Source organism: Ambystoma mexicanum, chromosome 9, assembly GCF_040938575.1.
Source record: "Ambystoma mexicanum isolate Mex_15411 chromosome 9, UKY_AmexF1_1, whole genome shotgun sequence".
NCBI lineage: Eukaryota > Metazoa > Chordata > Amphibia > Caudata > Ambystomatidae > Ambystoma > Ambystoma mexicanum.
Window position 1 is genome coordinate 1012525869 of NC_090931.1, and position 23410 is coordinate 1012549278.

Sequence of the window (23410 nt, forward strand, 5' to 3'; positions counted from 1 at the left end):
AAGTACTATGTTTCAGGCAGTTGATGGAGCGTCAACCCCTGCACTTGATGCGGAGCCTGACATTCAAGTAATTCCAGGGGAAGTGGAAGCGGGACCATGCGTATACGAATCGGCGCAACAGCTTTCGGAAGTGCGCACTACATTTGCAACATCCATAAATATTCTTCAGCAGCACGAGGTATGGTACTGACAGCTCCATCATGCGTGATCATATAACGTGATTCCATTTGCTATACTTTCTTCCTTATTAACGCAAGTGCTGTGTTTCAGGGAGACAACGGAGCTTCCACTACAATCACAACATCCCATTTAGATGATGCAGATGTAAATAAATCGGAGAAATAAGTCGATGAAATGTGATCATATTTAGATGTTCCTTGATTCTTTTAGACAATGCATCATTTGTGGTTATCTCTTTATATGTACCAGTGCGTTCGACCCCAAGTGTGTGTTATGTTTCCAATATTGAAAACCATACTAATGCAAGTACTGTGTTTCAGGGAGACGACGGAGCTTCCACTACAATCACAGCATCCCATTTTGATGATGCAGATGTAAAGGAATCGGAGAAATAAGACGATGAAATCTGCATATTTATATTTTCCTTGATTGTTTTAGACAATGCATCATTTGTGGTTCTCTTTACATGTACCCGTGCCGTCGACCCCAAGTGTCTGTTATGTTTCCAATATTGAAAACCATACTAATGCAAGTACTGTGTTTCAGGGAGATGCTGATGCCTCCTCTCCAATACAACCATTCATGGCAGTCCATGCAGAGCCAGAGGTATGGATACTGACAGTTCCATCGAAATAGATCATCACAGATCGAATACTTGTCGTTTGATTGTTGCACACAATGTTTAAATCGTGTTTGGCTATTGAGATGTACCTGTGTGTTCGTCATTACGTGTGTTTTATGCTAACAATATTTTGATACATAGTAATGAAAGTACTATGTTTCAGGGAGACGATGGAGCCTCATTCTGTGCTGTCTATGCGGATACAGAAAATATAGTCGTTGCAGCGCAAGAGGAAGGGAGGACATGCGGAAACTAATCGGAGCTACAGCGTGCAGATGTTGAAGGTCGAGTCAAAAAAGTTGCAAAGAAAAAAAAACAAAAAAAGGTTAGTTACAAACAGTTCATAACTTTAAAAAAAATGTTGTGCTGGGGACTATTTTATGTTTTTTTCCAGTCAATTGGACTACACCTTGTGTTTAAACTGAACATCCCTTTTCCAATCTCTCCTCTAGTTACCCGTGGGTGTCAGAACTATACATACACAGACAGTGAAGCGAATGAGATATGTTGCTTGCCAGACCATGTACACTATGGAGGAACTATTAATTGAGGCGAGGCATGTTCAGGCTCGAGATGCTCATGTCCAATGGCCAGAACATGAATTAACTGTGTTTGGAGAATAAGGCAAAGTTGCATTGGACCATTGCTACAGTGCGACCGCACCACCACAAGAAGATGATATTGAATGTATTGATGATAGCTCTGAAGTAGTTGCAGATCAATTCACACAATCTACACCCGCCAAAAAATTGCCACCCAAAAACCTGTCGACATTGTTGTGTTCTCCCATCAATGTTGAAGTAACAGATGTCGAAATGACAGAGAATGAACCAGCCGCAGCATCCATAGACGCATCAGAACTTGATATCAGCGATATTACTTTCCAATGTGTTGAAATCTCCGCAACGTCACAGGCCGAAACAACGTTGACGCAGGATGACAGTCTAATGAAAGAGAGCAAATACATTGTATTCGACAGTTGTTTGATGGATATTATAAGTATGCTTAAATGTGTGCATTCCGTTAGAGGGAAAGTATGTGGGAAGCCATTGATTAATGTGACTCGTCAAATAAAAGGCAGTAACGTCAAAATAAATGCTGCCTGTAGATTAAATCATAGGTTCTCATGGTCTGCACAAACGATGCTGTAGAAAATGCCAGCAGGCAATCTACTCTGTGCAGCTGCATCACCTTTTAGTGGCTCCAGTTTTAGAAAGTTAGAGGCTTTCTTTCAGTTTGTGGGACTCCATTTCATTTCTAAATTGCTGTATTACATATACCAAAGTGATTATATGTTTCTGGCCATTAGTGATGCTTGGAAAATTGAACAATTGTCTCTAGCAAGTACAATCGAAGGGAAACGTTTCAGGCTAGCCGGCGATGGACAGTGCGACAGCCCTGGATTTTCTGCCAAGTACTGCACCTACCACTTTCAGGACATGGATAGTAAGAAAATTGTGAGTTCGGTGGTCGTGCAGGTAACACAATGTACATCCTCAGTGGCCATGGAGAAACTAGGATTTATAAAAATCAGTGGAATATCTACAATCAAGGGGAATGCACATCGACCTCATAGCCACGGACAGACAATGAGAGAGCAGTTCCCGCTTATTAATCATCAATTTGACGTATGGCATCTTGCTAAATCAATAAGTAAGAAAATCTCGGCTACAGGAAAAAAAAAAGGTTTTGAAAGTATTTTGCAGTGGTCCCAGTCTATCACCAACCATCTTTGGTGGAACTCTTTGGTGGAACTCAAAAACTTGTGAAGGGTCAGTGGAAATACTACTTGAAAAATGGCGGTCACTGATGCACCACTGTACCAACGTTCACCGCTGGTCAGAAAACCTACATTTCAACCAATGTGAACATGACCCTTTGTCCCCAGAGGAGGCAAGGAAGAAGAAGTGGTTGATTCCATCTTCACCGACACACAAAGCCATTGAGAAGATTGTTTTCGACAAAACTCTATCAGGAGATTTGAGAGGACTGACAGAATTCTGTCACACAGGAGGTTTGGAGGTGTTCCACAATATGTGCCTAAAGTACAGGCCAAAGCGCTTGCATTGTAGCTTTCGGGGCTCTCTACTAGCGGTCTTGGCCCATAACAGCAATGTCGGACGTGAAGAATCTAGGACTAGGGGTAAAGTAAGGATGCCTCGCTACACTAAGGTGTTTTCAAAACGAAGTAAGCAATGGGTGATCAAACCAGTCTATGATGAAATGCAGTTCGTCTTTGTGAAAGGCCTTATTGTTGCTGTGTTAGAGGAGCACAGATATGGAATTTTGGACGTTTCTGTGCAGAGCAGTGATCCATTGCCACCGAACATTCCAACTGTGCCATGTCCACCCGAAGCAGAGCTGGTTGTGAAGTACAAATCCCGGTTTAAATAATTGCAATACGATTGTCTTTTTGTACCATCATGGGTGCCGAACAAGCTGGGTGTCATCTTTGAATTCTCTCTATTCACCATATATATGTGTATGTATATATTTTTCTAATGTCTCATCTCATGTAAATGTAAATGCTGCGCACTGTTGCGCACTGTTAACGGAGGGGAAGCTTGCGTATTGCAAATAATAAAACAAACAAACAAACAATAAATCTCACTTTTAACTCAACTCCTGTGGTACTTTATACTTTCCCTGACCTTCCGCCAAAAATTAAATGTCTCCATAGTTATGATTCTTTGGGGCTGCAAAGCTCGCAGACAACGGGGACAAAATTGGGGGCCTTAGAACGCGCCAAGCGGGCCGTGGCATTTGGGAGAGAAGCCAGTTCGCATTTGCACATTGTGGCACACTACATAGAGGGATTCTAAACTTCAAGTTCTCACAGATGCCTTTACTACGGGATGTTGCAAATAAAGAATGCGAAGGACAGCGGCTTTGATTTTCAGCTCGCGCCCAGAAGAGGCCCACAAGTCGCACTGGAAGTATAAGGTTCTATTGTTTTTTGACATTGAGACAGGGACCATGCCGAAAGAACTTCATTTGAAGGGGGTGCGCAATAACGTAAGAGACGATAAGGTAGAAAATTCAAAAACTAGACCGAGTTTCATTTTAGTTCAGTATACGAAAAATCGTTGTCAAGAGCACGGTCGGATTTACAGACTGCATTACGCAGAGACACAATGGAAATTTCAAATATAATGTGAGTAAATCTTTAGACGCTTTTATACCGGAATGAAGAATTAATGGATGGATGCATGAATAAATGAATGAATGAAGAGCTAGGAAAAGCAAGGAAAACGTGTTCGTAGTGGGCACATGGGCATGCAGGTCCACAGGTCTCCCCGATCTCGGTCCTTGGCCCAGCCACTTTTCCCTGCACTGCCTACCTGCACTACGGGACTGTCTCTGTATCCTTCAGCCCCTTCTCCCTGCATTTACCTTGCACTTGCCACCAGCTGGCCCTATTATTTATCTTGTATTCTACTAACCATGTACAGCACTTTTACCCCTCTCTTCCCTTCCCCTTGCGCGATCTGAAAGACACCTGGCCTAGTAGGATCGTTGTCTGTCTGCCCTTGTTCCCCCCCTGCCTCGTCGCGCCTTGAAACACTTGTGTATAGGCGCGTTACAAATGCCATATCATATATCATATCATTCCACACAAGCAGGATCTGTGGAGAAAGTTGGCTGTGATCTATATGTATTCTTAATCAGTCTATTGAATATGAAAACCTTAAAGAAAAACGAAAAGCTCTTCCTAGCATGCATTGACATGGCAGCTGACTTCGACAGGCTAGACCAGGATATCTTATGGGCAAAATTGCATCAAAAAGGATGCCTGAAGATCTACTACCAGCTATCATAACTTTACATACTGGAACCACGTTGCAAGTGCGATTAGACAAAACAGGCACCCTTAAAAGAGAAATAGCTACTAGAAGAGGGCTTAAACAGGGGTGCCCCCTCGCCTTAGTCCTGTACAATTACTAGATTCTATACATGAAAGACGTGTTTGAGCCGAGCAGATTGTGCTTGCTGAGCATTAATGGCTGTCTAGTAGGGCACTTGCTATAAGCGGATGACTTGATACTGCTAGATAGAACATCGCTTGGTCTACAACAAAAACTAGACGCACTCCAGATCTATGTTAACCAGAATGACCAGAAAATAAACACTGAAAAATCTGAAATTCTCGTAATTGAAAAACCGCAAGCACAATTAAAGAAACCATTCAGATGGTGCCTCCGAGAAAAGACAATTCCTCTAACATAAGCGGCAAAATACCTGGGGAAAATGATCAGCGCGGATGGAGGAGTGAAGCTCTGGATTTAAAGTTTACATCTCAAAATGAACCAACTAATGACACAAGCTCTGATACTTATGAGATAATTCGGAAAATTCTGCCTCCAACCAATCATATATTTTTATAATCTAAAAGTGGTACCCACAATACCCTATGCTGTCGACACAGGTCTAGGAATCCCATGAGATACATAGGACAGGCTAGATGGATCATTTTGGAAGAGAGTACTGAGACTGCCAAAATCAGTTCCAATGGGTGTTCTTTGACATGAACTAGGTCTTTACTTGCTGCATTGTCAAATTATTTAGGAAAGCGCTAACAACTTCCAGGAAAGTGGAATCACCTAATTGTCCCCCCACAATATAGCATCATCAAATCAGGAACTGAAAGAGTAGACTTTTGGCTGCTGGCTTTGTGGTGGGCAAAGTGTATAGAAATCTTGTCCTCTCTAAACGTGCAACTCAAGTCTCTATGTGATAATCCTCAAATGATCAAGCTCCTACTCATGTCCATTGATTGGGCAGAAACAGAATCTATATAATCTAAATTGAAGGTACACACACTTTCAGGAAAAATAATGGGACTTGCAGGGATCACTCCTGAATATCTAAGAAAATGTGCAAGTCCAAAACACAGAGACCTAATCTTGAGATTCAGGCTGAATGTATTGAGAACTAAAGAAAACCTACTCAAGTATGGCACAACAAAAATGGCAAATGTCGTCTCTGTGCGCTGGAAGACGAATCTCTATGACATTGAACTCTTTTTTTGTAAAGAATTGAGGACAGAAAGAACAAGAGTGCTGTATGATAACTTGGCGCCCAGCTGGGCTTGAATCCTGATTTATGGTGGGAAGCACTCTGTGGCGGAACAAACCAGAAAACCAAAAATGTTCTGGGCGTCTTCCGGGAAATTATGCTAGACAAACTAGAATCTAGGCCATTAGATCTGGAAAAGTCCAGTAAAACGGAGCATCCAAACAGAGCCAAGAGTAAAACTGAACACGTGAAATGAGGAATCCTCATACAACTTTCTGAGGAACTGGAGTTAAATGAAAACGTATGTTATCACTTCTTTTGGCTCATATTTGAGGTGAAATGAAATAAAGCAAAAGTTTGTATTTTTACTGAATGCTTAAATAAATTTAAACATTTTTAAAAATTATGAATCATATTTTATGAACTTTTTGAGGATATATGTCCTGAAATAAGCTAACACTGAAGCACACTCCTTATAAGTGGGACATCAGCATCACCCTCACAAACATCATAAAATAGAAGCAAGAACCCTACAACCCAACCTCCTGCTTAAGAACAACAAAGAGCAAGCAGAGCTGAGGCACTTACAGCTCACAGCAAGGCCGGCAGCATCACACTCCTACGTCTAGCAATCTAGTGGATCTCCTGGTGTGCCAACACTACCTGCAACTAGAGGTTGGAGGGCGTGGTTTTTCATTAAAAAAATACAACAAAGTGTACATCATTATAAAACATGTAGAAACATACCAGCCCACTGGAAGCGGTTACTTCTGGGAGGCACTCATCAACATCCACCAGTTGAGAGGTGACCTTTTCCTCCAGCACCAATCTAGGTCCCTGTTTAGTTCATACCGGTGAACCACGAGTCCTTCAAATGACAGAGGTTTGCTATACAAGATCACTTTACATTATAATCAATCAATATGTATTCCTTAGCACAAGTGCCATTGCAAAAAATATTAATCAAGTTCTAAAACCATACAGCGTAAAAGAGCATATAACATTGTTTGACTGTGCAACTGTCAAAACAGAAAATCTACCGAAGACAAACTTAAGCGTATGCATCTTTTTACCATGATTCCTGTGAGTCTCATGCATGGCAAATAACTATTCCGAACAGAACACATCGCCAGATCTAAACCAGTCAACCTTACTGCTCTACAGTTTATTGTGACTGTTGAGGAAAGGACTTCTATCCGATCCATTCCCTGTGGATATTTCAGACAAAGAAATATGGCAGAAGCCCTGACCAAATCAAGTGAACCTGAAAAACATGGTTGTTGAAAATGATGGTTCAGTCTATACAAATATTGGGCAAAGTGGCACGGACCACATCAAGTCAACCAAAGAAACATTGCTTTTTGGACATTATAGTTCAAACACTAGAGAGATGTAGCACAGAGGTACTGACAAAGTCACATGAACAAGAGTGAGATGTATCACATGAGTATGGCACTATTGATCTAGGGGAAAGAGAAGTTGACCTAAAGGGCAAGGAGACCCAGACAAAACAGAGGAAGCCCACATATAATAGCCCAAAGAGATGCTACAACAAGCCAGGTTGGGTCCAATGATATGAAAAATAGGAAAGGTGGTGACAATATTCCCCACGCTAAATGGACGTTGGGACAGGTCTGAGAGAATAATTATTAATGCAATCTTTACCCCCAATCATTCCCGGAGGCCTCCTGAGCTAAGACTGATAAACATACTGTATCCTCATTCTAACTATCTGTGTTATTCCGATACTATTGGCCCTTAAGGTAAAGAGTATATGGGGAAAGCAAGAATGAGAAGGATTTATTTTATTTATTTTAATTTGACTATATTCTGTTGAGATTCTATAAAAAATGATGGTTAAATAGTTTTTACATTTATTATTGTAATTTGAATGTTATGATTTTAATGTTAGGATTTGATGGATATTATGATATTGTATTGTTTTATATTTGTATAATATATGTGTAAAGTTTATTTTGTAAACTAAATCACATTAAATATTAAATTAAAGAGATGCTATACCCAACCACTTCCCAATTGGGGAATTTACCAAAAGACAAATCAACCAAGGGATTGGAAAAGAGGCATTAGCTGCCTTGGTCTCGAATGCTAGACTTTTCATATGACCAACAAAAACAAAATATGTATATCTTTGTACCAGAGTCCATTGTATTTATACTCCATCACTGTCATCCACTGCCTCTCCTTCATTTTAGCATTATGTTAATCGCCCCTCTCAAGTGAATAAAACCAGAGATTATCCCCCTGTGTAATCCCACTAGTCAAACAAGTGCTGACATGGTTCTCAGAAATTCAATTGGGTGGATTATTGACCAAAATGTTATCCTTACACAGCAATAGCAACCTATGTTTCAAAACCCACATCACCAATAAAAAGCAACTCCCATTGTACCAGCTTGCACTACTTCACCAAACTTAGCCTTCCTCTATTTTCCACCTCTAAATAGTTATCCAAGTGCTGGCTCTCTACCACATAAATGACATCAAGATCCTATTGACCGGCATCCCATCTGACACTGTGGCCCTGCTGAAAACCTGCATCATGCTGCAGCATGACTCATAACGGGCATAGAAATGTGACCACATCACCAGGTCCTAAAATAACTTTTTAGCTCCCACTTAAGGTACACACCACATTCAACGTAGAATGCCTCACTTTCAAGGCAATCACATTCAACGCTGCATCCTACCTAGCAAACAATCTTAAGATCCCTAATGTCCTACACAGAATCGAAAGCCAGGGAAACTTAAGCACTGAAACTAAGACATGTGCAAAAGGAAAGATCAGGAAACTGTCCTTCCCCTGGTACACACCCGTGACCTGTAACAACTGGCCCACTCTACCAAGCAAGCTCCTTCCATATTACACTCGAGAAAAGATCTGAAAACCCTCCTCTTCATTAACCATTCAACGCCATTGCTCCCACGCCTCGGAAATGCATGAGGCCTTTTTCACTTGTAGAGGGTGTCACTGCATACAAGTGAGGGCATAGCTTTGTAAATTCCACATGCACACACAATGTTCTGCAGGTCATGGAAGTACATTTTAATATGAGAACAACAGCCAAACAATGTCCTTACGAACGCAGCTTTTGTATAAGGAAGTGCAGGATATGTTTCCTTTTAAAAATGTTAGACTTCTCATTTGAACACTTCTGCATCACAGCGTGAAAGGCTCCACTGCTTCCCAAAGCTAAGTCTACAATAACAGTGGCACTATTAAAGTGGGATATCTTCTTCACAGGCAGTCAGTGCGTACGTTTTAGGATAGGTTTCTTGTCCTGGAAATGTGGGCTGATCCATACTGTAAGGTTCAAAGTCTGTTCTCTACTCCTTCAACAGTGCCCTCCTAAAGGGCATTAAAGTAACTGAGGTTTTGCTGATAGCAGCATCATTATCGCGGGTTGAAACTTTGCTTATGCATCGGCCCTAATCACGCACAAAAACCTAAATAAATGGTTTCAGTAATGTGCGCATCCTTTTACAGCATCGTACACGTGGTCATCATTGCTTAGCTTTCCTTTTTCCAATTTCAGAAAATCAAGTCTTTATTTCATGTTCTTGTATAGTTAGCAGTACTAGTGGAGAACACACCCTTGGTAAGTGACCTAATTCATGGAACGTTTAGCACAGTGCAAAACTGACTTTGCTCTGCCAACACATTCCACCGGTGCTAAATGGGCTTGTGCCCATTTAGTGCAGTGCAAAGTGACTAATTAGGCCCATTTAGCTCAGTGCAAAGAGTACTTTTGAAGTGCAAAGTGGCTTTGCTCTGCAAAAATATACTTTGCACCGCTCTGTAAATTGGGCCTGGTGGAACGTGTTTGTTGGCAATGCAGAGTCACTTTGCTTTGCGCTACACGTCTCCATGAATTAGGCTCTAAATCGCAATAAGGCCAATCCTACTTCTTTAACTCTGTTCCTGGGTGATTTGATAAATCCGATTCATGCCATGTGCCATGGGAGCCAAGTTAGAACTACATATCACACGCATAAACATGAAAGTGTGCCTCGAAGGTCACTTCAGACTCTGGCAATAAAGAAGTATTTGTGACAAGGACGACCCCTGAGGGACTCCACATAGCACTAGGTGATGGCTCTGATGCATTCCCCATTGTTAACTGGAACAAATGCTTTATTTTATTTTAATTTTTTAAGTACATGACCTTAGTTGCTCTGCTAATTAGTTGACTATGTTTTGCAACAAAGCTTGAAAGTCAGGATGCTGTGTGGTAAGTGGACAGTGGCTCTGAAGGATATATGAAAGGCTATTGTGGAAATCCTTAGATTAAGGCTAGCAAATGGATTGCATCCATGACTACACCCTATGAAGATATGTCTTACGTTCAGCATATCAGAGAAGAAAACCAAATCTAAATCTGGCTACTATTCAAATTCCCGGTCGACCTCCATAATGGCAAAGTAACTCAAAAGAAAGGAGTGGAATGCAAGCGTGTACAATGCATGTAGCTAAGAAGCACTGGTACAAGCATGCCTATTAACTACTTCCTGTTGGTATTAGCACGTCTGGTTTAGTGGGGCATATATGCCAGAGGTGACGTTGTGTCTCTAAGGGCTCCTGGCGTATCTCACAGGTGAAGCAGACTAACGCCAGCGCATGACTGAAATGGCTAGGGCTGCCCCTCGCCGTTCCTAGACACGGCCCAGCTGTTTGTGGACTGCACCTTTAGGTATTGGGGTACAGTCCGGTTTGCATATGGCTGTTTCCCTGCTATGATAGCACAGGTGAGCTTAAAACAATGGAATTGGAGGATACCCAGAAAGAAAAGCTGTCCAGGGGCAGAGGATGACGGATCAAGTATTTCCAGTTGCCCCGTGTTGATCGTCTTCTTGAGGGTTAGAATTTAACAAAGAGCACCTGTTTCAATGCAGGACCAGACAGACACTAGTGCCATGATCCGGAATTACAAAAATAGTGATAAATCAGTCATTTTCCGGATAGGCCAAACCTGTTTGAAGAAGAGGATAGTTCTTTGCTGCTCGAAAATCAGTGTTCTAAATCAGTAGAACAGATATGCATGACCTTTGGCAATGAACGTTGTGGATTGGGTCTTCAGTGGCTATTGTGATGTCAATGCAAAACCCCATCGGAAACCCACTGTGAATTTGACCATGGGAAACAAAACATTGCGTGCAAAATGGTGCCCGGCCTTCCCTTGGCCATGCGTGTCATTTGGCTGATGGTTGGCTCACTTTAAAGACTGTTTGGACCGCTGTGCAATTCGTTCCAAAGGTCTATACAAAACATATTTTTTCAGTTGCTGGTTCTTTACGAAAAGATCAAAGTCATTTGGACGGAAACATTTTTTTAAATAAAAATGTTGGCGATGAAAGGGTCGGCGATGAAAAGTACCACGACCAAAAATAGGTCGGCGAAATGCGTGTATACCAGTTATTTTCCTTTCTGTTGTTCACACTTTGGGCCGGTGGCCTAGTTTTCTATATACACAACTCTTCTGCTAGAACTCAGCGGCGTGTATACTTTAAATGTGCACTGCTATTTTATGGCCTACAATGAAATCATTCCATTTCTAGTGCACATGCAAAGTAAATGCTTACACAATGTACTAAGGACATTTCCAAGCTAACAATTAGGGTCAGCCATCTTCTGTAATTCGCCACATCGCATTCAAATTGTAATTCCATGTTTTAAAGTGAAATGCGGGGCAGATGCAAGTACGGCGCAGGCTGTGTTTCACGATCGCCGAATTGAGATTTAAGGAATTTTCTAAAAGCTAGGAACAATTTCCAGTCTCATAAAAAAAATGATTTCGCACATTAAAAGGCGGATCAATTTCCCACATGAGTAAAAGGCGGCAGCATCACTAGAGCCATCTTCCGCCGTTCGAGCGGACGCTGCCAAATGAATTGCCGTGTACTGCATTTACCGCGACTGAGGCGGAGATAATGGGGCGCACTGCACTCGGGAAGGGGCGGCCATTTGAAGCAGTGCTTCCAAGTTTGAACTTCCAGCATCATTCACGAAACGCCGACGGGATACAACTTGGAAGAGTGAGTGCTTACTGTTGTTCCCCCGCGTGCTGGATCATTCAGTGGCCCAGTAGGTTAATGTTTACATCGACTATAATTAGCCTTTGTCAATGGCCACCAGGACACCGTGCCTGGACCGTAATGGCCAGTTCCATTACCAAGGTCTCGGCTCTGGAGCTGCTCCAATGACAGCATGGCAAACAATGCACGTCCCTGGCTCCGGTCCAGTTACTGTACACGTGCACAACGCCCACCCCCACTCCACAGGGCCGCACAAGACTGCATCACACTGTGCAAGGTGGGCCACGAGACAATAAAACAACCGCACGATTCCTGAAGGTCTTTTTTTCGCCCTCCGAGAAACTGATTCAAACTCAGTCATCCAGCGATCTCCGTCTCCAGGGTGCCATAGAGGAAGGCCGCCTGCGCCGATATCCCCATTTATACGCGCGAGAAAAGGCACGTTCCGCCGGCAGCAGAAGGTTAACGCGGCTCCCGTAATTGGCAATCTGCTGTGCGCCACTTCTATGTGGGAATTTGCCTCTGGAAACAGCAGGGTGAGAGAAGTGACCGCGGGCCCCCATTCCAGCAGCAGTTCTCCCTGGAACACAAACGACTGGTCGGGCCCAATGCCCTCCTGTGCTTGTGGCTGTATATTGGGTGGGAGTTTTTAGACTGGGGGGGGGTCGGCGTTTCTAAATGCCCATTCCCGCGGCACTACTTGGGCATGCATTATTACTTCCAAATTCAGTGTTACAGGATAAATGCACATGTCCCCAAATAAAGCGCCCCCAAAGACATCACTGCAAGGCTTCTCTACATGCACATTTTAAGTACCTTAAAACAAGTGCTGTCTTTCAATGGGTGGGTGGGATAGCTCTGTGTTCTGTTTAATGTCATTTATTAAGGCATTTAGCATCGGCATTGCTTAATAGTGCTCTGCATTGTACATCTTAAAAGGCCCCAATCTGGGTAGACTTGAGAGGGGGGTTTGAGTGACTCCTGGGTGCTACCCCCCCTCCCCCGGGCGCCTCTGCAGAGTCACGGAGTGCTGTGTTCAACTCAGGAAACAGAAGCACAGACCAATTTGGAAACAAAACCAAGAATGTCCTATAGCTGGAGCGCTTTTTTACAAATTAATAATACAGTAGTTTTGTAAAGGTCGGCATTTGTAACTACGGCAACCCGGCGCGGACTGTGCGGAGGGTTGGGCAGCGCGCCTAATTCTTAATTCTAAGGCTCCCAAGGCTTCGTCTAGTGCTGAAGCGCGAGGACAATGACTAGTGCGGGGGGGAGGGGGGAGTGCATTTTACCTGACTCACGTGCCGCTTTAAACGAGTGCATTTTGCCGTGTTATCAGTCACGTTAGAAAATGGCATATTAAACATGCGCTTGGGGAAATTGTGTAGTTATTTGGGAGGGGCACAGCGCTCTTGTTGCTTCGCAGCCCCCTACACGCGGGGATCCCACTCAAGGAGAGGGCGGGCAGGGTTTCTTTCTTTTTTTAATTACGTGTATTTGTTTCAATATAGGCGCCGCCGGAGTAGAGTTTTCGAATAAGAAGCCACGCAGTGAGCTGAGCGCGTGGTCATTTGTGACTACAAAAAGGGCACGACTCTGTGGAGCAGCGTGTGTGGAGGGCACGTTTCGCCGCCCGGTGCACGCCGCCCTGGTGTGCGTTGGCAGCCTGGGGGTGGGCAGCAAGTGCCGCGTTCCAATTACAGCCACAAAGTTCCATCTGCGTTGACTTGCGTGGGTTGGGTGGCAGTGTCCCCACGGCACAGGGCGCTTTTTGGCGATGAAGAAGGGACACTGCCTGTGAAGGAGGGGGGCAGACCCTGCCGGGCCATGACCGGGCGCCCCCTCAGCTGCTTGCTACAGGCTGCCAGCACAGGACCTCGCTCTGCTCCCCGGCGCGCTGCACATCCCATCCATGCCCTTGGTGCTGCGATAAGGCTCTGCCTCGGGCATCCTCCGGGCAGTCGGCGGGCGGCGTGCCGTCCGCTGCCTCAGTGCCATTGCCGAGCCGCCTAGCTTAGTGGGCCGCCGCACTCACCCTCAGCAGGTGCCTCCGTCCGCCGCCGTGTTATTGCGGCTCCAGTGGTCCAGATCCCTCCTCCGCTCCGGCATCCTCCGTGCAATCCTCGGCAACAGCAGCAGAGCCCCCAGCGCAGCAGCGGCAGCACCGCCACCAGGAGCGGCACTACTGAGGCGGCGTTGAAAGGGGCCTCGGCGATGGATGCCGCCCGCAGCCAATGGACGCTGCCCAGCTGCCTCCCTGCGCCAATGGCTGGTAGCGGTCGGGGGTGTCTGCCCGCCCTCTACAGTCAGCAGGCTTGTCTCCGAGAGAGAGACTGAATCTCAGCCTCCCTCTCTGCCGGTTCAGGTACCGTGCCTTGTAGGGGGGAAGGGGCCCGCGTAGTGACGAGGACTGAGCCCTACTTGCGGCCCCTTCGAAGCGTCCGTCCAGTGGTGGATTCTGCTGCTGGCGGGCTATGACCTCCCTGGGGTTGGATCATGGGAATAGGGGACGTTAGGTTTCTGTCGGGATGGGAGAACGTTCCCACGTTCGTTCGTGGTTTCCAGATCAGCCGTGGTGCAGTCCCCTTAGCTGTGTCTGACAGCTCGAGGGGAGTCGAAGTGGAGGGTCCCAGTCAGTCTGAAGTGCATGCGCTTCTGTCAGCTGCACCTGACCACACTAACCAAATAGTGTCTCCCAGCACTAGACCCCAACACCATAGATAGACCCGCTTCTTGTCTCGCAGCTACTTCACGTTTCCCCTTAAATCTATAGTGCGTGGGGCTCCTCGATATCTTCCCATTGACTGACCTCTCATTCGCAATGCATGTGTAATGTAACATTTAACTTTTATATAAAAAAAATAACCGAATCAATCATGGATTGATCATACTCACAAGTAGAAGACCCTTTGCCTATATCATGGGTGCCGAATCTTCGTGTTGCCCCTGCAATTGTATGTAAAGGAAAAAAGCATAGTCCACTCATAAAATGCGAATCGAGTGAGGAGGATTGGTGACGTGCCATAATTAATGCACGTGGATATGAACTGACAAATGCACACGCTGCGCTTGGAAACTGTTGCCTTTCATGGCATGGATGTGAATTTACCCCCCAAACCATTCTGCATTCCAATGCTATGGGAGTGCCTGTAGATTCCTGCTCGCATTGTTGCATTTGAAAATGTGCTCTTTATTTACGGTACTTGTATAATGCAAATCTAGCCCGGAAAAACAACAAACAACATACTGTACATATCAAGAGGAGGAGAGAGGTAATAACTCTCCTATTGGAGTAGTTGAAAGCTACATGAGAGCTAGGTTATCTGTGCAATTTACAAGGTAGAGCTATCCAATCAAAATGAGGACGCACAGTCGGCAAACAAACAAGGCAACCCAACATGTTTGGTCCTGAATGTTTGCAATACTTTGAAGGAAGAGTACGTTCAAGTGCTCTATACTGCTCAGTGTATACTGGAGGTCAGGATGTACACTGAAGGCCAGGATAGAGATGAATTGCTGGAGCCTTGTGGGTGTCTTGGTAATGGAAGTGCCTGTGTGTCAAGAGAATTCAGGAAAGATGCACACTGGATGGGTTAGCAATAGACAGGCAAGGGCAAATCCGGAGACCAGGAAGACCCTGCATATTACAAGAAGGGAGAGCATGCACAGATAAAAGGGAGACATGGTACTGAAGAGACAAGAGTGAAGATGGAGACCATATAGGACTGGGTGTCTAGAGAAGGCTGGAAATACGCAGACAAGATATAGCAGCAGTAAGCAATCCAGCACAAAGCTTGAGGCCATTAAGGTTCCACTTGTCACAAAGAAAGCAGAAAATGGCCAAGCAACCAAACAGAGGCTATAATGCCCAAACAAGTAATCAAAAATTAAAGTGGGGGGACTCATCAACAAACACATTGGGATGTGACACCACCAGAAATTAGCATATCAAGGTGACATATGCACATTTCATTACATTTCCTTTGCATAACCACCCAAATTGCAGAGGACGAATGGCATTTGCCTTTCATAAAATCAACACACACACAAAACCAAGAGAGAATATTTTCTTCTAGTAGTGATTTTGAAAACGTTAAAAGGTGGGCATGTTTTAAACTTCAAGAACCAATACAAGTGCGTTCCCTGGGGCTTGCAATACCGAAATGGCACATTTCACCTTTAGTTGCATGTTATTTTTCATCAGGTTATACAGTGCAGTGTCGGGTGAGGCGGGCCAGGGGGATTCATTTTGACTTGTAGCAGTGGGTATTCTGAGAGAGATTTGAGGCTAGTTCAAGGCACTGGAGTAGACATCTGAGAGAAACAACCAAGGATTTGGTCCCTGCCTTGATCAACTGACGAGGGCCTGACGAGGACTGCTGGGGGCAGGGGAGCAATTAATACTTGATATGTGTCTCTCTTTAATGGACCGATTTTCATGTTGATTTCCATTTGGACTGCTGAGGTTTCTTTGGCTCCCAATCCAGTAATCATAAAATGGCTTCCTTTAAAACTGGAAGGATTTCCATGTATCAATGAGGTCTCCACCCCGGTATCAATGTATATTTCCTGAATGCCAAAACAATTTCACTTTTACATGAGGTTGTCTGTCCACCTTAACATGGGCTGTCGTTACCGGAGTTTGACCCTCATCCTATTTGTATTTAGAATGAGTGTGTTTAGATTCCTTTTCCACCATCGCACTCACCATCTTTCTGAAGTCTGCATAAGTTGGCTGGGAAGGCCCAGTTCTGTCGGAAGACTCATCGTCTTCCTCCCTCCGGAGATGGTCCAAAAGGATCCACCTCCTTTTTTGGCTTATGTACCTCCTGTCTTTTCACTTATTTGTAACGCTGCTTCCCACCCAGGCCCCGTTTTTTATACAGCAAGTACATTTTCTGCGTCTCAATCCCATCAATATCTTCCCGTGGCACACCATTCTTCAATAAAGCCAGAAACATATCCTAGCTACACACGCGAGAATCATGGCTGTCAAACCTCTTCCCAGGAGTACGTCTTTCACTTCGCCCCTCTGTCTCCCTCTCTCTGGATCGGTCGTCTGGTCATTCCCATTCTCCTAGATCTGCCAGTTGTCTAATGGCATCCACCACCTCATCAGTTATTTTACCAGTCATTCTTACCAATAGTGTCATCATGATGTTTTTATATGCTGGAGGGGCAGTTCGAATAAGGTTGTTCCTAGCAGAAACGGATAGGTTTACCAATCCCTTATGCTCCGGAGTTTCCACATGAATGGCCTACTTCATAGCATGTTACCTAACCCTTTGAATAGCTTCTTTCAACATGTACCATTTCTTTTCATCTGTCGGCCAATCCAACGTAATTGGGTATTTGTGATTACATCCCTGGGCCGATAACTGTAAAAGAGGCCCTTGTTCCCTCGTCAGCATTAGTATCCTGAGGAGGGCCTGCATGCAGGGTCTCCTGTATCCGGACTTCTTACGTCAAGGGTAGAAACCTAGTGGAATCTGTTGCATCTATCAAGAGACCCGCCACCCCTCCATCTAACAGTCTAACCATCCAGGCTAGCAAAGACTCAGCAGCCCTCTGTTTTAGTCAGTTAACTATCTCCCGACCTCCTGCACTGAATAATCCTCAAGTGCGGTCATATCCACCACACCTCTCCCCCGATTCATTGGATGACTACCCATCCTCCTGCATAATACCGGTTTAACAGTCTACTCTTTATGGGATGGTTCCGGCTTGGATACAACTTCTGGATCGGAACCACTATCTGTAGTAATATTATTGAATAGATCTCCATCCCACTGATCGGGGTCCCAATCCATACCCGAGGAAGCAAACACAGTGGCTACTTTACAAGAATTAAGCATACCTCTTCGCTTCCGATATTTATAGTGAGCAACCCTCACAGCAGCTTGTTCAGCTACTGCTTGGTATTTGTCTGCTTTATCATGATACAATTTCATTTGGACCTGCTGCATTAACGCAATTTGTTTTTCAGCAGCAATTCTTTTATCAGTTTTTCAACATTCGCTTGTAATTCCACATTCTGTTGATCCATTTTTCGAAAGGCATGCAATAGAATCCAACCTCTTCTTCCTAGAGCCTGTGAAGGATTCCAATCGGGCATCACACACTGGGCTGTTGGGTGTCCTGACCCACGTTTGAGGTATCATGCTGCAACATTTGGTGCTGTGGGCTTAGAAAATCCAAGATGGCCAAAAAGCCCACAAGTGCGCCAGAATCCAGGAGAACCACGCAGTTTGTGCGCACACCAAAATGGTTACCTAACTTGCCACCCACCAGTATACAGAAAGATCTTTGTTAACAAAATCCACTGTTACTGATGTCAAAAAGTTGCTGAAATCGTGACTCATTGGACCACTTTAAAGATTCAACCCTTTTGTGGGGTTCCACATAACCATCTTACTGTAAGGAGCCCCATTGAAACAATGTTAAGCAAGGGTTTACTACCATGTAAGAACCATTCCTGTTTGGAATGCATTAATCCAAGAAAAATCCCAAAAATGGTTGCATTACCAGTACTCACCACTATCAGAAAGCCGGCATTTTAAAACAACACCAGACTTTTTTTTGTGTAAAACTGAATAAATGAACCCAAAGCAGGCCAAAGAAAGACTTACTGAGAGGTGGATCCAATGTAAAGTTATATTCTGAAGTGACTTGAAGGTTTATAACAAGACTGGCTGAGCTGTGGATTTCAACAGTTTAAGTAAATTTGGACTGAAAGACACTAAAAATCTAAATGTTTAAAAGAAATGTCTGACCTACTTTTGAGTGTCACATAGGTTTCAATTGTTTAAATGTCATAGTTTTGAACTTAGAATCAGCATTCTAGCTGCATATGTAAAAAGTGTCTTGACTTAAACTGGGGAACAAAAAGTGACATTTTATCTGAAACCTGGCTTAAGGAACTGAATTCTGCCCACCAGCTACCCCCGACAGGAGTTGAGACTTGTACAACAGCTGTGTTCCCAGGCCTAGCTGCCTTTTGCTGTTCCCACCAAAAGGAATATGACACTTCTCTGATTGAATTACCAAGGGACTGCTAGAGACTAAACATAGGACCTAGGCAGAGGGTTTATTGAAGTGGCCATAAATGGCTTCCTCTTGAACAATGGGCCTTCCAGGGCCCAGGCAAATGTTTTATTATGGGGGCCATAAAAGTGGCTTCCTCCTGGAAGGAAAGGGGAGGAGCACTGCCTGTGAGAGCAAGCTGGCTTGGCAGAACTGGAAAAACCAGAAATTCAACCTTGTGCTGGGGGGAAACCACACCCCTTTGGAGCCAGAATATGGTTTTAGAAAAAGATGAATAACTCATAGTATGGACTTGTCATAATTATTTAAATGATACCATAATTCTTGTGATTTTTCTGCCCACATTTTAAGAGGTTTTTAGAACCGGTGGCATGATCTGGGGGCAAACTAGCAGTTAAGAGGGTATTACTTAAAATGTATGCATGTTAAAAATCTGACACTTCATCAAGTAATGTCCATACTCCTTGCGCACATGTGCATAAATTTGGGGTAATGTCCGATATTACGAAACCAGTTAAAAAGTGCAAATGTTGCCATTTCTGAATGCAAGCTCCCAGGAAGAGCAGATTTGGACAGGGTATACCTCCTGTGATATGTGATGGGTGCATGTAATTTTAAACAAATGTGTACCTGTGCAAATATGTCTTTTGGGTCAAAATATAGATTGTGTGTAATTTGACAGGGGTGGGTTCTCTGTACCATAAACAGACCTCATCATGATGACACTTCATTTCATTCCCTCAATCAAGGGGAAGAGGAGGAAGTGGCCAATGACAAGTGGAGAGGGGCTGGCTAGTGATGCTGCTCACACACCCACTTTCAAAACACATAAAACCAGACAGTCAGGACAGATAGGGACCTTCAATTCCATTTGCTGCGGGACGCTCTGCCGGGAAAATCCATACTTTACCTCCATCAACCTCCAGAGAGCCAACATAGAGACTTCAATCTATCCACCTTCAGAGACCAAGACTTTACTTCAGAATTTGTAGCAGAGAGGTCAACTACAAGCTAAATCCCTCTTTAGCAGGCCTCAAATCATTGCCATTATCACAGCCAGGCGAGCTGTTTGAATTCTTTGCAAGAACTCTTGCCTTTTGCCAGAGAGCAGTGTTGTATCCAGAGAGAGACCAGCTGAACCGGAGACCGCTGTATCCGGACCCACAGACCTGATCAGAACCAGAGACCCAGACCAGCAGAGTAGAGCTGACCCCGACGCTGTGCGCAGAGACCGTCCGTGGCGAGTGAAGAAAACCGGACCAGATCCGTGGCGAGGCCCATTCTATTTCTAAATATATTGTGAGTACCTAGCAGAATTGTGCCGAACCAATCTCTTAGTTAAAATAATATAATTTAATCTATTTTAATCTAACCAGAACTGCCTCCTAACTGTCACCTGTCATTTGCAAAGCTATCACCTGTCATTTCTAGTTGCTAGCTGTCACTTGTCACTTTGAACTTTAAAATTTCAAATCTGAAAAACGACCTTTACCATATCGCTCATATCTCCGTGACCGTTTGTCTTAGAGACTTGCTGTAACTTTCCCCTGAAAGCTGGGAATCTTGGCTTTTCAACGAACCTAGAAATGCATTGCTATTCCATACACCTTTGCCGCAATCGCGAAAAATGCACTCGCGAATTTGCCGCGATTTGCAAATTTCTCCACGTGTGAAAACAGCAGTTTCATTGCTTTCCTTGCTAAAAATTCGTTTGCCTCTTAAGAACCATCCCTGAATCATTGCTAGAGTGAGCCTGGACTAATATTAACTAGATACCACTCACCCTGAACCTCTAGAGGGAATTAAAAGCATTTTAGCATATTTTTCATTTCATTGCCAGCACATATAAAAGCATTTCATCATATTTTTCACTTCATTGCCAGCACATATAAAAGCATTGTGGGCCTGTGTTTCAAACTTCTGTAGTCTAAGCTTGCTGGGGTGAACTGAATTACATTTGATTGCATTTCTGAGAACTGTGTGCTTTCCTTCCATTTCCTTGCATTGCATAAAGGGGGGAGGGGATTGCCAGAGAAAAGTGATGACATTGTTTTGTTGAAATCATATTGAGTATTTTCTGTATTGCATTTTCATTCAACATTACATCCATCTGAACTTATATAAAGCATTCTCTACCACCTTATTCTTCTGTTCCTATTCACAAGTGTGCCAGTGCCAGACTATCCATTATTGATTTTCTGCTCAGATTAAGTGTCATATTCAATTATTAAATTATTATAGTGTGATATATATATCTATTGTTTAAATTATCAAATAAACCTTTTAACTTGCAAAACAGAACTACTTCTTGGCTCAGTGGGGTCAGGGGGATTCCAAGAGATGGGTGTTATATAGGGGTAGTCATCCAGAATGCATGAACTGGACATAAAGATATATCAATAAGGGTTTCCATTCAGTATCCCAGACTAGGCATTGACTTAGCTGTAGTGTTGAATTGAATCCTCTTACAAATTAGGGGCTCGTGCCGGACATTTGGATTAGATCTATCACTTGTGCAGATTAATACAGCGTGCCAGCTGACCAGATACACATATCCGGTCGGAGCACACGCTGTGTTACGCTGTAAAGCACTCCTCAAAGGAACGCTCTAAGGAAAAGGTCTGTTCTGCAAAAATAAAATACAAACTTCTTTAAGTCAGGACAGAGACCAATCAGAGACCAATCTCTAGAATGACGACCTTGGTAGATATGAAAATAGCCAGAGAGCACTTCTTACATAAGTTATTTGTGAGAGGTGAGTGGACTCATCAGGACCAGATGGTCTGGTTGCAAGCAATCACACCCCAGATCACAGAAACAGGGTCAGATATATGGAGAGACCAGGGTCCCTTACATGTGGCCCTGAGTGAACTATATATGTCCTCTAAAGCCAAGGATGAGCACAACAAGATTGCCAGGGTAGCGGCATATTTATATTTACATATGGGAGCCATGCAGGACAAATGTGCTGAAGGCCAAGATCTGGCGAGTAGGCAACTGCTGGCATTACAGAAGGCCCAATCTGATCTGGACTCTTCTGAGCAGAGGCTGCAGAGGAGCCAGAAGTCAGAAAATGATAGTAGGCAGTATATCATTAAAATAAAAGAGGACATGGATATACTGCAACAGGAAAATGCTGACCAGGATACTAGACTTCTGGCCCTGCAGAAGGAGCACCAAGACAGTTTGGACTCCGTACTGCAGAGCCAGAAAAAGCTGGAGCAACAATTAGACTTTAACAGGGCATGCACGGAGCAGGTAGCCACCCTGCAAAGTCATCTAGATAGAGTGAAGGCAGAGAGCAACAAGCTGATTTTGAAAGACCTGGATACCCAGGCAGAGTTTGATGAAGAACGCCAGAAAGCTGGTGCCTTTCAAAGGCAGAGGGACGACCTGGCGGCACAAATGCAGGCTCTTAGCCAGGAAAGAGACGCCTTAGGCCAGGAAGTCTGCCATTTAAAAAGAAAAACAGAAGAAAATCACTTGGCCCTCTAGGGGCTGGGTGACCTCCAAAAAGAACGCCAGAACTTGTTAGAACACACCAGGAGGGTGGAGGATGCTCTGGCAAGAAAGGAGCAGGCCAATAGGGACACAGCTCAGGAGGTAGCCCTCCTGCAGCAAAGACTGGCCCAGTGCTCCAGGACCAATCAGGAGGCACAGAGAGAGAATGAGGCTCTCTGCCAGCACAATGATAGACTCCAACAACAGGTAGCGATGCAGGAGAGACTGATAGAGTCTAGTAAGGCCTTAACTGAGGAACTGAAGGCGCAGGCTCTTGCATTGCAACAGGGAGCAGGGGCGGATAGAGATGAGGTTCGCTGGGAAAGAGAAACTCCTGAGCATAACCCCAGGAGTCCTAGTACCAGAGGCCTTTATCTCTCTCAGTCCCTGGACTCTGCCACCCCCATGTCCCCTGGCGCACATGAGCACAGGGCCACAGGGATGGCAGATTACTATCCAGCCAGAAGCATGGGGCTCATAGGCCAGTACCACCCAGGAATGGAGGGGCGGGCATCCGGGTATGGGCACCCAAGCACAGTGCAATTTGATGGGGAACCCCAGGAGAGTAGGCCCATTAAGGGCATCCTGAAAACCTCTGCCCAGTTAGGTCAGTGTGGGGGTACCCATCAAATCCTGGCAGCAAGGAGGGAACTGAAGACTCCTCTGAGCGGTACAGGACACAGGAGACCAGGTCCCCACATTCTGCCAGCCATTCCCAGGCTCGCAGAATCCGGGAAAACCTGGAAGAACAGACGGGAACCTCTGGGAGCAGTGCCTCTGAGTCAGAAGATGAATGGACCAGGGTTACCTGGACCAAAAAGGCCAATAAGGCAAAAAAGGGCCTTGCTTAAGGACCCATTGAAACAGATTAAGGCAATCAGGAGTGTCATCACGCCTTATCATAAGAACGCCAAGTACTCTGTTTGGGAACACTTGGAGCTCTATGAGCAAATGATGGAGACTTTCCATTTGAAGTACAGCAGTAGCTGCATC

The 23410-nt window shown here is 44.5% G+C and overlaps 1 protein-coding gene across 9 annotated transcripts in view; it reads right to left on the bottom strand.

Moving 5' to 3' along the window:
- The window catches only part of B3GALT1 (beta-1,3-galactosyltransferase 1), a 2246978-nt gene extending 2232763 nt beyond the window's left edge, over nt 1-14215 (bottom strand). For all 9 annotated transcript variants that reach the window (XM_069616270.1, XM_069616267.1, XM_069616266.1 and 6 more), the window contains exon 1: nt 13908-14215. The gene's annotated coding sequence lies outside the window, so the exon portion shown is untranslated. The remainder of the gene's footprint in view (nt 1-13907) is intronic.
- Between the last annotated feature and the right edge of the window lie 9195 nt (nt 14216-23410).